The sequence below is a fragment of the Triturus cristatus genome, chromosome 9 (genome assembly GCF_964204655.1).
Source record: "Triturus cristatus chromosome 9, aTriCri1.1, whole genome shotgun sequence".
Taxonomy (NCBI): domain Eukaryota; kingdom Metazoa; phylum Chordata; class Amphibia; order Caudata; family Salamandridae; genus Triturus; species Triturus cristatus.
The window spans coordinates 572,116,664-572,133,346 of NC_140592.1; the positions used below are offsets into that span (position 1 = coordinate 572,116,664).

A 16,683-nucleotide genomic window follows, 5' to 3' on the forward strand; every position below is an offset into this window, starting at 1 on the left:
CTGCAGCACTCCCTCAGCGAGCCGCCACTGGATGCGTTATGCAGTGCCCACAGGTCATGTGAAAGCAGCGGCTCGATGACAGCATCAGGCGGTGGCGTGGGTGAGACCAGGGTTGCATTGGGAATCGGGGCTATGCTTCGTGATGTGATGTCAGGTCATTGGGGATGGCGTCGGTGTTACCTTTTTCTTCTGTTGCAGCACGAACATGCAGTTCCCAGTGCTGGTAAGCAGATGACGTTGACGTTTTTGATGTGCCTGAGATTTCCAACAGGAGGCAGGCTCTACCTCAAGCCCTTGCAGAAACTTAAACAGCAGGATCAAGAAAGTTCAGCCAAGTCCTTTCACAGCCCAAGACAGAAGCAGCATACAGCAGGACAACATAGCAAAGCACGAAGCGAAGAGGTAGTCTCTCCTGACAGTGTTTTCCGCTCTTCTTCTTGGCATAGTCCTTAAGCCAGAGTATTCTAAACGTCTATGGTTTTAGGTCCAATGCTTATACCCCTTTTGGCCTTTGAAGTATGCATTCTTCAAATGATTGTCTTTCTAGTGCAAAAGTTTGTGTTCTGCTGGTCCTGGCTCCAGACACACTCCAGGGGGTGGCGACAGCTTTGTGAGAGGCCAGGCACAGCCCTATCCAGGTGTATGTGACATCTCCTCCCACCAGTCTTGCTCAGGAAGGCCCATGAGTCTGGTGATGGGCCGTCAGGATATGCAGGGCACACCTCAATTCCCTTTGTGTGACTGTCTAGAGTGAATACACAAACAACCCAACTGTCAGTCTCAACAAGATGTTGATTCCACAGGCAGGCAGAGGTACAGGATGGGAAAGTAATAAAATGTCCACTTTCGAAAACTGACATTTTCAGTCACAATTTAAAACCCATCTTCGCTAAAAGATGTAGTTTAAAATTGTGAGTTCAGACAATCCAAACTCTAACTTCCTCTCATCTTCCAATGGGAATCTGCACTGGAAATGTGTTTTCAGGAAGACCCTATGTAAACCTATGGAAGAGATAGCCTTGTAATAGTGAAAATCGACATGCACAGTATTTCACTATTAGGACATGTAAAAACACACCACTACATGTACTACCTTCTAAGTAGACTGCACCCTGCCCATTGTGGCTAACTTGGGCCTATCTTATGGGTTCCTTTCATGAATTAAAAGGGAAGGTATAGGCCTGGCAAGTGGGTGAACTTGCCAAGTCGACATGGCATTTTAAAAGTACATGCACAGACACTGCAGTGGCAGGTCCTAAAGCCAACAAAAACAGGTCAAAAAAAATGAGAGGAAGGAAGCAAAATATTTGGGGATAACCCTGCAAAAATGACAGGTCTAACAAGAATCAACAGAGTTTAAGATTGGGTTAATGAATTAATGATATGGCTTTGGCAGATGATAGTCTAGGGTGTGCAATTACATCAGTCAAATGGTTGAGAAATAAATATACTGGGACTCACAATGTTTGATAGTAGAAGTAGGAATGTAAGCTGGTCATCGACAAATCAGCCGCTCCGGGAATACCTCTTAATTAAAGTTTAAATTACATTGGTGGTATAACAACGTTCTTACAAATGGCACAACTAAATCTATATGCTAACTGTTCCTTGCCTAATCCATGCTAAGCACTTTGCCCGCCTTGATCTATGTCTCTTCACCGTTGCTATTGAAACGTTTCTCACTGAAATGCAGTGTTTAATTTGAGACGGTGGTTTCTGGTGCTCAGCACTGGCACTTAATCAACACCGGTGCTTTTCATGACCACAAGTTAAGGACACATTAATTTGCGGGGACATTAAGTGATTTGCCCAGATTCACAGGATGTTAAGCCGACACCAAGACTTGAATCTTGGTCCCCAGCTCTGAAGTCTGACCAATACCGCACATCTTCTCCCCACTTTCATAGTGAGTAGGTGGCTTTGTTTTAGCAGGCGCTAACAGGAGAAATGGGCCTCCTGACGAAAGCCCCGGCACTTACGTTTTTTAGGTCGAGCATTCAAGACGTCTTGTATATACTTTAGTATATACTTATATATGTATGTACTTTGTGGGCTCTGGAGATCAGCCCTAGGACTTGTATGCTTCCACTTAGGGACTTTGTTTCTGTTTAACTGCCTCTATTTAACTGTCTTGATAGAAAACGACCAGCAGAAGTCAGTAAAGTACCAGAATCATTTTAGCATTCTCTAAGTTCCAGTCCATAGAAATTGTCTTCCACTAGCACCCGTAGACAATACTATTTTTTTCAAATCTTGTATTTTCAGTGCTATGAAGGTCCTGATTTTATATTAAAAACAGAGCTTTGGACCATACCGTTTCCCCCTGAAAGGCAACATTTCTCTACATGTGTTCCCATACCTGGTGTGTCACCCAGTTTGGAGCTTACTTTCCCTCCATGTTAAAGAACAGTAGATGTTTCAGCACCCATAGGCTAATGTGCTGCATAGCTAAATAAATATGAGGTCCCAAAGGCGAGACTGATTACATTGCAAATGCTTGTTTACAAATTAACCACTGCTGAAATGTTATTGCACCAAACATATGGCAAGCCACTGTTCAACCTTCATTGTAAGATCAGCTGGGCTGGAACTTGCAGGTGCATCAAGTAAAGCAGAAAAAAAAGTTTAACAATACATTTCCAGAACAGGAAGCCAGCTACATTGGTTGGCGCCATATTTAGAAATGTTATAATCCATGGGTAGATGAGTTCAGATAATCTTTTTCATCGCTCGATGCCGCATACTTCGATGCTCTCCAGCGCTGCAAGCCACCCATGACTGCCATTGCTTCAAATGTACCTTATAGAAACAGAGGTATCAACCTACTGTGGCTTTGGCACAAAACCCAAAAGATAAGAGGTTTGCTGTGCCCCTATCATCAATGCCACGAGCATGCTCCGGAGTGCCCTCCAAATTAAACCCAGCTCATTCATTTGTCAGACATGTTTGTTTCTCCCAGTCTGTGACCTGTTGATCCATTGCCGGAAAACACATCTGGCACACACCCTCATTGGAACAGAAGACACAGTTTGGTCAACAACTCTCAGGGAGTTAATCACACTACATTGTGTCTCTTAGCACTCCTGCAATCACACCTCTGAATCAAACAATTGACAGACATGGGATATGCCTGGCATGCTCTCTTTCTGCAACAAGCATTGGCAACGTCGTTTTTGGACCTATAGCATAATGATTTTTGTTGAGGCTGCACAGCATATGCAAAAAAATAAACCAAACAAAAAAAACAGCACGATGACGTGGCCTCTGCTGCCAGTGTCACATCATTCTGTAGGCACCGGTCCAGGATGGCGGATGGTACTTTAATTTGTAAAGAAATATATATTTTGCATGGAAAAGTTGATAATAAAATCAGACTAGGGGTACGGGGGAGCAATGGAGTGTGTGGATGAGTATTGGAAAAGCAGCACGAGTGATAGAGCAATGAATGTGTAGGGAGAAACACATGGTGCAGTGAACAACACAGAGTGTGGGCAGTGGGGACAAGCGCATGAGAAAGAGAGAAAAAGAGTGCGGGCAGGAGAGTTTGGGGAGAAGCACACAAAAGTGAGAGAGCAGCACACATGGCAGAGAGCAACATGAGGCAGAGGGAAAGAACATGAGGAAGACATCTGGAAAACACATGCATTCTCATTGAGTGCTTAACCAACATGCAAAAAAGTAGTTCGCGTAAAGAGAGCAGTGGGAGGATAGAATTCAGTCAGTGAAACGGATAGTAGAATTATCATGCTCTAGGTGATGGACAAACACAAGAAAAGCAAGGAAAGTAATTGAATGAGAAGCAAGCAAATGAGAGTGACAATAAAGCCAACAAACTGAGTTCTTCGTAAGCCCATAATAGGTATTTCGCAACCAGGTAGGCAAGATCTAAGAGTAAAGGACACCAGTCAGCCAATAAAAAAAATGTAAAGAGGATATGTTCAAGGGGAGAGACAAACACAAGAAGAGCAAGGCAAGTCATTAAATAAGAAGCAAGCAAATGAGAGTGACAATAAAGCCTACAAAAAAAATTCTTGGTAAATCCAAAATAGATCTTTCCCAACCACACAGCATGTCAATGCTTGATTAGTCAAAATCGCCAGGCCCTTCTAGACTGGCCCCTGCAGTTTGCACCACCCATTGCCCCTGCAGTGCTGCCAGTGTTAGTAACAACATAACTAACAACTATCTCACGTCTACAAGCGTGACAATTCTGAGTACTCCAGGCCACCCGAGGCTATAAGAATGGCATTGTTGGCAGATATTATTCAGTTTTAATGTCTATTTAATTATTAAACAGTCTTTCTGCTCATCTCAAAATTTAATAGACCGCGCCACCCTGAGGTAGACTGTCATTAGATCCGGTATTCAGAATGATGGGCCTGATTATGCCTACGGCAATCCACTAGACTGACGAAGTTGTGGCGTATATCCGTGGACGGCCAGACTGGCAGTCCACTCGCTGTTTTACAACTTTGTTGGTTGGACCGCCATTGGACCATTGCAACCGCCGGGTTTCCTTGATCCTGCTGCAGGGGCGCAGCAATCAGAGGCTGCAATATGCTGGAGGGGCCTCTCCAGCACCGGCAAGCATATTACCAGTTGCCTCATCGCCATCATTTCCATGGCGGTGAGCCCATAATGGAATGGATGGCAGTGAGGCCTCTGTGCATGGGGGTGCATACAGGGAGCCACATGATATTTCTGCACCCCCTGTTCCTGCAAGTGAAAAATGCACGGCATGAGGCGCTACTTGCCGTGCAGTAATGTGCTTCGGCACTACCACAGTGGTGCCTTTCTAAGGCTCTCCTTTGAATCTTGGAAAGGCACAGTCATGTGGCTGCCGCGGCATTGTCCCCCTGCCAAGATTAAACTCGTAATCCGGCGGGTGGTCTGACCACGGGTTTAGTTGTCTTCCTGTGGGGCGCTGGCTTGGAGGCCCACAGGAAGACAGCCAAACTCATAATCAAACCCTAAGTGCAGTGCCGAGCACTGGAACCTAGCGGCTCAAGTTAAGCACTACAGCTTGCACTATCTGGTAGGTGAGACGTAGAAAGCTCATTGAGTCTGGAGGACCAAGCCTTTCTTTAAGACTTATCATACAAGTTAACAAGAAACATCTTTCACAATTCATTTTGTTGAAAAAGGGTTGCTTACGTCTAGCTAACGGACTGGGGAAAAAAAACATTTTTTCCACACTCTTCAAAAGTACAATTTTGTATGAATCACCACAACTCAGACCCTATGTACGCAAAGTGTTACCATTAGAGAAGACATTGCTGTATGTCTTGACTATGGACCCTTTAGCCAATGAGGTGTAAAGCTCTTGTGGAGGTGTACATGTGACACCAGTTATTCCATATTCGACATGCTCGCTGGTGAACGGATTCAAGCTCGCCACAACCTCATTGCAGCCACCAAGCCCATCCTCTTTTGCAATACAAATAATTACATTTCTGTATCGTAAACGCGACAGAATTGGTCTTTTAACACTGTAGATAAATACAAGCTTAAATGTAAGTATTGCCGCATTCAGTACATCATTTTACCATAATAGGCGGAGTAGGCATGAAGGACTCAAGCTGTGCTTTGCACACCAGTTGCGCACTCACCTTAACAACAGGACAGTCTGTGCTAAATTTCTAGCTCCTGTAACAGTTCCCAACAGTGGCAGAGTAAGGGCTCCCTGGGCCCTAATAAAAGGAAGAAAACTGCCCCACCCCCTACTTTTATAGTACAAAGCCTCTAATTGTGGTGAAGTGGGAAAGAGCGTAGGAGACATTATATGTTGGGAGGGACACAAACTGTCTTGTGGAAACCCAAACCCGGCGCTTACCAGGGTCCACCAACACTCATTTTTGGTGATCTAGGCTTATTTTTCCTGAACAGACCTTGATCCAAAGAAAGAAAAACAAAAACACAACAAGTGGGAGAGAAGGAGAGAGACGGGAAAACAGTGCCAAAGGCAGAAAAAAGTCTTTAAAAAAATACCCAGCAAGAGCGAGATAAAAAGGTAGGCAATATCGAGATGTAGATTTAAGAGGCATCATGGCATCAAGGCTAGGCAGACATGGCTTTGGCATGTGGAGATTCAATTGCGATGGCTGCGGGCTTCCGGACTATCTTGTATGTTAATTTCACTGCTTGACAATAGAATGAGTTTCGTCCCCTCAATGACAAGGACAGCAATTCAATAAATAGCAAAACAAAGAAGTCATGGATTCCCCGGCCCTCCCCCCTAATCAAGAGTTTGCTCCTCAGGTTACAGTGTTTCAAGAAGAATTATGCCATGTGCAGCATGCCTTCGGATACATATGGTCGCCACTGTTTTATCCTCGGTTTTCCCTCCAAAATTTGACTGAGGGTATTGTTCCTTGCATCCCAACAGTCCAAAATCAGGGAGAGATAAATGTTCCCCACTCATCCAATTCCCACGCTTAGGAAAGTGGGCTTCTTGCTAACCTGGGGCCCCTGTGCCACTGCACCTGCTGCACTATAGCTCGCTAAGCCCCTGGCTCCCAAAGCAATTTACACAAAAATATAGAGAACAGCTCAGCAAAAATAGAACATGGGTCTGGAATAGACTTACTGGATTGGCTGAGCGCTGTCTTCGTGGAGGTAACAAAATAAACGGTTGGAGGGTTTCTATTGTATTGAACCATATTGTATCGTGTGTACAGCACGTACAGCGCCTATGGGGGCGCTAAGGAGCTTACCCACACTGATAGCAAGCTACACTTTGTATGGTGTGCGGTTACTGTTTGTCCCAAGCCCCCTATCCACTTCCCCGGATAAGTACCCATACCCTCACCAGTAAAAATGACAGCAAATGCTATCATTCAAGAACTAGCTAAAACACAAAAGCCCCCCCCCCCCCCCGCCCCCTCCCCTCAACTCATTGGTCTTACATCTCCTGTTCGCTTAACATCCTTGCCTACTAGGCCCTTCAACACCACCAATCTGGTGCCAATAGCCTTCGCCTTCCAACGCAGTGACACCGCTAATCACACCCCTCATTCCGCACCCAAACCCAGCAGCCAGAGCCCGAGTGCACGTGACCGTCGCGAAGACGATAATGATTGCTGAGTACCTCTTAACTACACTCCGTGGCAGAGTATACGCACCCCTCGCGCGCTCGTTGTTTCTACTGCAAACGTATGAATTCAAACATGACAGTGCCACATTGATAAAGGCCGTCAACTATATATACAATTCATACATACATATATACTATCACGTCTGAGACGTTCGCTTAAATTACCGCTGCACGCACGTTCATCAAACATGTTCCTTTCAAGGAGACTCGCATTGAATAACGCTGACTCTGTACCTCTTGAAAGGTTCAACCGTGTCAAAAACATACATTTTTTGCCCCTTCGACCCCCTCCCCCCCCCCCCCCCCCCTCCTCTTGAACGACTCTGCATAGTCTGGGCAGAGCTATGGGATTGGACATCTGTAATGTCGCGATACCAGGCCCTGACGTGACACGCGATGGTGTGCGCGTCAGGGCACGTTGTTGTACGTACTACAATAAATGTGACGTCACGCGGATGCGGCGGCAGTCAAGCCCCGTGCTGCGGAGACGGCAGCATAACCAGCACCAGTGTCCCAGAGTCTTTGTGCGCCACGCGCGTTGCAGGCCCCACGCGCATCGCCTGACACGAGCACAGGGACACTACAAATTGGCGACGAGGGTGCGATCGTGCCCCTGCGCAGCCTCGGCGCGTCCGGTTGGAGTGGCGGCCGCTAACGGTCCTCGTTGCGGTGCTCGTGCCCCGCCGGAGCGCGCTGGAGGCCCCCATACTGTGAACACACACAGAAAGCATCTCGGTGTGCCTGCCTGTTTGCGCTGGGGCCGGCTCTGCTATCGGCGCCCAGCGCGCTTCAACAACGTCACGTGCCCTGACCTCCTGACCCGGAGAGCACGCCGCGGCCTCGGTGCCCCGCCTCTTTGCCACGCGATCACCCAGGGAAGGCACACGGTGTCACCGGGACCATCGGAGGCCTGTGAAGGTAGGGTCAAGCATCCCCTGGACTCCCGTAGACTCTCCAAAATCAGACGGCATAAGGGAGGGGCTGGCCCACTCACACACACGGATCCCTGGGGACCCTGGGAACGAAGGACAGGCCAAGGGAGAAGAGGTCTCGCCTAAAGTTAGCCTAACACAGGCCAAAAGGTCTCGCCCAGGGGAGCCTGAACGGCCCAAGGGAAGCAAGGTCTCGCATCGCGCCGCACACACACGTGCGTCAGAAGGTCTCGCCCAGCGGGCCGGCGCCTGAAAGAAGGAGGTTCAAGCCCGCGCAAGCCACGTGCGCGCACCATGGCGACAATCCCGCCAATAGAGCCATTCTCCGTCGAGGGGGCCCCATCGACGGTAGCGGCCCGGTGGAGAGACTGGGAGGACCGGGTGCGCATTTTCTTCGAGGCCACGAAGGTCCACAGAGATCAAAAGCGCGCCATGATAATTCACCTAGGTGGGAAAGAAATTCACAACATAGTGAAGACTCTCACGGAGGTCACCCCCAAGACGCACACGACGCTCATAGCCGCTCTCAACGAGCACTTTGAACCGATGGCAAATCGGGACTATGAACGGTTCATATTTCGCCAGGCGCGCCAGGCGCCGGAGGAGTCGCTCGACAAGTTCCACGCTCGTCTCAAGAACTTAGCGGCCACCTGTGGGTTTCGAGACGAGGCGGAAGAGATACGAGGCCAGATAATTCAAGGATGTGCGTCCGCCAAGCTTAGGGAGAGGATCTTGGAGGAATCCGGGAAGTCTCTAGCGGACATCCTGACGATGGGCCGAACGAAAGAGCTATCCAAGGCGCGCGCCGCGCACATGGAGGCGGCACTGCAAGTGCCAGTGAAGGCCGAGCCGGTCAATGCCGTGGCGGTCAAGCCGAAACAGAGGTGGCCCCGACGAAAGCAAGCCCCGGCTGTTCCAGAACAACAGAAGTCCTGTGGGTACTGTGGTGGCTCACCCCACGCCCCGGCAGAGTGCCCAGCGAGAGGGACCAAATGCAGAGGGTGTGGACGCTTCAATCACTTTGAGAAAGTGTGCCGTTCGAAGGGTTTTCGTAAGCCCCGCCAGGCTGTGCACACGGTCGAGGAAGGAGGCCCAGGGGCCAGCGACATGGATGACGACGAAGAGGAGGAAAAGGTCATACACCGGGTGCACATGATAGGCACGGCAGCCCGCCGAACCAGGAGGCTACCGCAGTGCAGCATCCGGATAGGGTCAGAAGAAGTCACAACAGTGGTAGACACAGGAGCCAGCATCAACATCATGGCCGCTGCCATGCACAAGACCATGTGCCCTCAGCCCCCATTACAGCCCTCGACCATCACAGTATTCGCCTATGGACAGGAAGAACCGTTGAAGGTGCGGGGAAAGTTTAGAACGGTGATATCCCATGGGACCCGATCTATCACATCGAACGTCTATGTCACCGAAGACGGACAAGGCATGCTCCTGGGCTGTCGAGCGGCGGAAGACCTGGGAGTGGTGACCTTCGCGTTCGGGGTACACCAGGAGTCAGTACAGCGCACTCTGGAGGAATTTGAGGACATCTTTCAGGGAATAGGCAAGTTCCGGGGGAAAGAAGTCCACCTACACATCGATCCCACGGTCCAGCCGATAGCCCTCCGACATCGCCGCATAGCCTTCCACCTCAGGCCACTCGTGGAAGCGGAACTGAAGAAGCTGGAAGCGGCGGGGATCATCGAGAAGGTGTCCGGACCGACCCCGTGGGTGTCACCGATTGTGGTGGCGAAGAAACCCAAGCAGCCAGGCGCTGTCCGGATATGTGTGGACATGAGACTCCCGAACGTGGCCATCAAAAGGGAGCGACATATCACCCCCACGATCGATGATATCGTTGGTGAAATGGCCGGCGCCAAGTGGTTCTCAAAGTTGGACCTCCGCTCAGGGTATCATCAACTAGTCCTGGATGAGGCGTCACGGAACATAACGACATTCTCCACGCACGTAGGTCTGAGGCGGTACACGAGGCTGAGCTTCGGAGTCTCGAGCGCTGCGGAGGTGTTCCAGAATGTGATCCAGGAACTGATCGCGGGGATCCCCGGGGCGCTCAATGTCAGCGATGACATCATGATACACGCCACGACGATAGCGGAACACAACGAGAGACTGGTGCAAGTGCTACGACGCATACGAGACGCAGGCCTCACGCTGCACCGGGAGAAGTGTGAGTTCTTATGCCGAAAGATCCAGTTCTTCGGCTACACATTCTCAGCTGATGGGGTAAACCCCGATCCGGACAAGGTCAGAGACATCAAGGAAGCAGCTGCTCCCGCCAATGTCACAGAGGTGAGAAGTTTTCTAGGCATGGTGAATTACTGTGGCAGGTTCATCAAGGATCTAGCAAACCTCACAGCGCCGCTGAGAGAGCTCACGAAAGACTCAACCCCGTGGACGTGGAACATGGACCAGAGCAGAGCATTTGAGGAAGTCAAACATGCACTCTCAGAAGCTACGACGCTGGCCTTCTTCGACCCGGCCAAGCTGACACAAATTGCCGTGGATGCTGGTCCGGTTGGGCTAGGAGCAGTCCTGCTGCAGAGGAAGACGGACGCTGAGGAGTGGGCCCCGGTGGCCTTCGCAAGCCGATCACTCACTGAGACGGAGCAGAGGTATTCTCAAATAGAAAAGGAGGCGATCGCCATTCACTGGGGGTGTCGCCACTTCCACTTGTATGTCTATGGCAAACCATTCGTCGTGACCACCGACCATAAGCCACTGGTATCCCTGTTTGCAGGAACCTCGACGAAGCCGCCACCACGGATAGAAAAGTGGATGTTGCAACTGCAGGACTACAACTGCAAGATTGAGTATCAGCCGGGGGCGCGCAACCCGGCAGACTACCTCTCTCGTCACCCCCGAACAGCCACTCCAAGAGAAGCACAAGAGGCGGCAGAAACGGAGGAGTATGTCCGGTGCGTCACGGCGCGGTCGTGCCCCCGGCCAGTGTCCATGACAAGCCTGTCCCAGGCCACCCGCGAAGACGAGTGCCTGCAGAGGGCGAGAATGGCGGTCCGGGACAACAGCTGGACCCGCGCCCGAGAGGAGTGGAAGAGTCTGACGCCTCAGGCCAAGCAGATCATGGAAAGCCTATACCACGTGAGGACAGAATTAACGGAAGACGAGACTGGTTGCCTGCTGAGAGGCCACCGGCTGGTAATCCCGACGTCCCTCACTCAGAGAGTGGTGGATCTCGCCCACATCGGTCACCAAGGCATGGTCAAGACCAAGTCACGGCTCCGAACCAAAGTATGGTTCCCTCTCATGGACGACCTCGTGGAGGCGACAGTTCGCGAGTGCCAGGCGTGTCAACTGTCTGGTGAAGTGCCACGGCCTGCCCCGGTAGTGATGGAGCCTCGCCCCAGGAAGCCCTGGTCGAAGATAAGCGTTGACTTCGGCAGCCTGCCTGACGGAAGGCACACCTTGGTGGCCATAGACGATCACTCCAAGTATCCGGAGGTTGAGATACTGACCGCTCTGAGTGCCCAGGAAGTAATCCCGAAGCTCGAGAAGATCATGGCCACACATGGCATTGTCAAGGAAATCAGGACCGACAATGGGTCACCATTTCAGAGTCAAGACTTCGCGGCATACCTCCAAGCGCTCGGAATTCACCATCGGCGGATCACTCCACGATGGCCTCAAGCGAATGGAGAAGCAGAACGCTTCATGAGGACTCTCAACAAAGTCATTCGAATAGCCCACGAAAAGGGCCAGTCTGTAGAGCTTGCCATTTTCACGTTCCTCCGGAGCTATCGTCAGACGCCCCACTCCATCACGGGAGTGGCTCCCGCGCACTTGCTAATGGGGCGGGTGGTCACCGATTCCATACCGCATCACCCAGATTGGCAGCCCGAAACTCCCAATGACAGTGCCATTGATGCGCATCGACGCGGAGCGTTTGCCCAAACCGATGCCCGGAGGAGGGCTGTGTCCTCACCGATAGCCCCAGGTGACTATGTACTGATCCGGAACAGAGTGCCAGGGGGCAAGTTTCGTTTGAACTTTGAACGTCAGCCCTGGAGGGTGGAGAAAGTGAGAGGCACGTGTGTGACGGCCCGGAAGGGCGCTGAAAAGATAACGCGGAACGTCTCTTTCTTCAAGCGGATTCCTGTGCCCTCCGGAGGGGAGGAACAACGACAGGACAGGGAGATGCAACGACAAGGCAGAGATTTAAGAGACATGCCGCGAGAAGAAGGGTTTTCAGGACCCGAGAGCCCCGTGAGTGACAGGGTAGAGCTCACCAGTTCAGGGCATGTCACCATGCCGCCCCGGCCAGAGACCCTGCCGCCTGGAGTCGCAGGCGTACCTGAGGCCGGAGAGACCGGAGCTGAGAGTGACTTTGTGAGTGGAGATCAAGACGCTGCCGGTGAGCGTGGTGGAATGCGATATGACCTGAGGCCGCACCCAGCGCCTTCCTGCCGGCTGCGAGACTACGTAAAGTAAGACTGTTCATGTTTATATATGAGCCTGTTTGAACTGCCAAAAGGTGGACAATGCGTGACCTGCCGTCCGTGTTGAATAGTGTGATTACGGACTGTTCTGGGGAATATTGTAATTTTGTTTTGTGTGTTGGGGAGGAATGTAATGTCGCGATACCAGGCCCTGACGTGACACGCGATGGTGTGCGCGTCAGGGCACGTTGTTGTACGTACTACAATAAATGTGACGTCACGCGGATGCGGCGGCAGTCAAGCCCCGTGCTGCGGAGACGGCAGCATAACCAGCACCAGTGTCCCAGAGTCTTTGTGCGCCACGCGCGTTGCAGGCCCCACGCGCATCGCCTGACACGAGCACAGGGACACTACAGACATCTTGAGGACACCTCTTATCTGTTCTGGTAAATTCTGAAGGCGCTGAAATACAGAACGGCGCTCCTCTCTGCAAATGACAGCTCAGAAGATGGGTCCGTATATTCGGAGCACTACACGGCAAAGGAGCCAAGCACTGGGAAACAAGTGCCAGAAAACCACCCAACATAATATGAATACGTTTTATTTTACAAAGCGCTTGCTGCCAGTTTTGCAGTGCCCCAATAATGTAGGATACCTACAACGTCGGGATAAACTTCCCAGTGACAGTGCGCTTTACAAATATATCATTGCGTAACATAGCATAGTATAACTGTAGAGGTCATGTTGCTATCATTTTCCATCTCCATGGGCCTATTGTATCCGCCATTGAATGAGAATTATTGTCTATCCCGAATAAATTCCGCACGGTCTATGAAGCAGGAGCCATAACCCACTCGGCTATCTTACCCGCCTGCACGCAGCGCGTCCTCGCGTTGGCCGAACTGTTACTTCATCTATGGAGACGCCAGTGCCCGGCTACATGTCCGCAGCGCGTCCCTCCGCGGCGGCAGGCTGAAGGGGAGTGAGGAGGCAGCCGCGTTCTCCTCCTCTCCCCAGCGCCTGATAAACATCAGAAGTGAGTCTTTTTCCTCTGAATGCGAACACACGGCGTGACATGGGTTTCCTGAAAGTCTCGCTGCTCTCGGCTTGTCCGTCCATCCTGTTTGGCGGCTGGACAGGTTCCAGCAAGAAGGCGACAAATATATCTTCCTCGGAAGGGTGGGCCTCTGCGGTGCCCTTCCTGGCCCGATGGGTCAAGAGGAGAGCCCACTGACCCCGGACACAGGCCAGGTACCACCCAATGACTAGGATGGGCTGAACCCGTGCACGAACAAAAAACACAGACCGGTTATCTTCGGTTAACCTAGTACACAGTACACACGTGTCACTGACTGATACAACCCGACGGCCAGCAGCAGTGAACCGAAACATGATGCGAGTACCGAGCACCCAACAGCTGATTCAGGTACAGCACAGATAATGTTCACTGACCCAGGATACTGATTGAGGTACAGCACAACACAGATAATGTTCACTGACCCAGGATACTGATTCAGGTACAGTACAGCACAGATAATGTTCACTGACCCAGGATAGTGATTCAGGTACAGTACAACACAGATAATGTTCACTGACACAGGATACTGATTCAGGTACAGTACAGCACAGATAATGTTCGCTGACCCAGGATAGTGATTCAGGTACAGTACAACACAGATAATGTTCACTGACCCAGGATACTGATTCAGGTACAGCACAGCACAGATAATGTTCGCTGACCCAGGATAGTGATTCAGGTACAGTACAACACAGATAATGTTCACTGACCCAGGATAGTGATTCAGGTACAGTACAGCACAGATAATGTTCACTGACCCAAGATACTGATTCAGGTACAGTACAGCACAGATAATGTTCACTGACCCAGGATAGTGATTCAGGTACAGTACAGCACAGATAATGTTCACTGACCCAGGATAGTGATTCAGGTACAGTACAGCACAGATAATGTTCACTGACCCAAGATACTGATTCAGGTACAGCACAGCACAGATAATGTTCACTGACCCAGGATACTGATTCAGGTACAGCACAGCACAGATAATGTTCACTGACCCAGGATACTGATTCAGGTTCAGTACAACACAGATAATGTTCACTGACCTATGATAGTGATTCAGGTACAGTACAACACAGATAATGTTCACTGACCCAGGATACTGATTCAGGTACAGCACAGCACAGATAATGTTCACTGACCCAGGATATTGATTCAGGTACAGTACAACACAGATAATGTTCACTGACCCAGGATACTGATTCAGGTACAGTACAACACAGATAATGTTCACTGACCCAGCATAGTGATTCAGGTACAGTACAGCACAGATAATGTTCACTGACCCAGGATACTGATTCAGGTACAGTACAACACAGATAATGTTCACTGACACAGGATACTGATTCAGGTACAGTACAGCATAGATAATGTTCACTGACCCAGGATAGTGATTCAGGTACAGTACAGCACAGATAATGTTCACTGACTCAGGATACTGATTCAGGTACAGCACAGCACAGATAATGTTCACTGACGCCGGGTCTGGTGGCTCAGTGGACTAATGCATCCACTGTAGGGGCCTGTGTTCGACCTCATGGTCACAGGTTCAAATGCCGGCAGGTCCACTCAGCCTTTCATCCATTTGTGGTCGATAAAATGAGTACCATTGAGTTGGGTAACAATATACATCTGTTATTCGGCGCCAAGATGCCCCGTTGCTGGGGTGAACGTGCGCTTTACAAATACACATGTTATGTTATGTTATGTTATGTTATAGTGATTCAGGTACAGTACAACACAGATAATGTTCACTGACCCAGGATACTGATTCAGGTACAGCACAGATAATGTTCACTGACCCAGGATACTGATTCAGGTACAGTACAACATAGATAATGTTCACTGACCCAGGATAGCGATTCAGGTACAGCACAGCACAGATAATGTTCACTGACCCAGGATAGTGATTCAGGTACAGTACAGCACAGATAATGTTCACTGACCCAGGATACTGATTCAGGTACAGTACAGCACAGATAATGTTCACTGACCCAGGATACTGATTCAGGTACAGCACAGCACAGATATGTTCACTAACCCAGGATAGTGATTCAGGTACAGTACAGCACAGATAATGTTCACTGACCCAGGATACTGATTCAGGTACAGTACAGCACAGATAATGTTCACTGACCCAGGATACTGATTCAGGTACAGCACAGCAAAGATATGTTCACTAACCCAGGATACTGATTCAGGTAAAGTACAACACAGATAATGTTTACTGACCCAGGATAGTGATTCAGGTACAGTACAGCACAGATAATGTTCACTGACCCAGGATACTGATTCAGGTACAGTACAGCACAGATCATGTTCACTGACCCAGGATACTGATTCAGGTACAGCACAGCACAGATATGTTCACTAACCCAGGATACTGATTCAGGTAAAGTACAACACAGATAATGTTCACTGACCCAGGATACTGATTCAGGTACAGTACAGCACAGATAATGTTCACTGACCCAAGATACTGATTCAGGTACAGTACAGCACAGATAATGTTCACTGACTCAGGATACTGATTCAGGTACAGTACAGCACAGATAATGTTCACTGACTCAGGATACTGATTCAGGTACAGTACAGCACAGATAATGTTCACTGACCCAGGATACTGATTCAGGTACAGTACAGCACAGATAATGTTCACTGACTCAGGATACTGATTCAGGTACAGTACAACACAGATAATGTTCACTAACCCAGGATACTGGTACAGTACAGCACAGATAATGTTCGCTGACTCAGGATACTGATTCAGGTACAGTACAACACAGATAATGTTCACTGACCTAGGATGCTGGTCAAGTACCGCACAAGGACTCAGGATTGGGCACCGCCTGCGCAGGTTCTCGTGACCCATGACAAAACCCTACCACTAGTGAGTAAAGACAATTTTTATTTTTTGCAGAGTTTTATACAGCACGAACTTGACCCGAATCCAATCAGAGCGCTTTACATAGCATCAGTTACGTTACATGAGGACACACATTCATTCTTTGTTACGCACAGGAAGATTAAGTGATTTGCCCAGAATCACAGGAAGTTCAGCGTCATTACCAAGACTAGAACCCAGTTCCCCAGGTCTGAGGTCGAGCGCCCTAGCCGTTAGGCCAACTCCTCTCCTCTCCTCTCCCAAATGAACCAGGGTAGGGGCTGCAA

The 16,683-nt window shown here is 49.8% G+C and overlaps 1 protein-coding gene across 5 annotated transcripts in view; it reads right to left on the minus strand.

Moving 5' to 3' along the window:
* EXOC3L2 (exocyst complex component 3 like 2) overlaps positions 1–16,683 on the minus strand; it is a 619,764-nt gene that overhangs the window by 243,006 nt on the left and 360,075 nt on the right. Inside the window, exon 1 of one of the 5 annotated variants that reach the window (XM_085625591.1) lies at positions 13,302–13,474. The exons of the other annotated variants lie outside the window; for them this stretch is intronic. The gene's annotated coding sequence lies outside the window, so the exon portion shown is untranslated. Of the gene's footprint in view, positions 1–13,301; positions 13,475–16,683 lie in introns of those variants that run through there. 5 annotated transcript variants of the gene reach the window in all.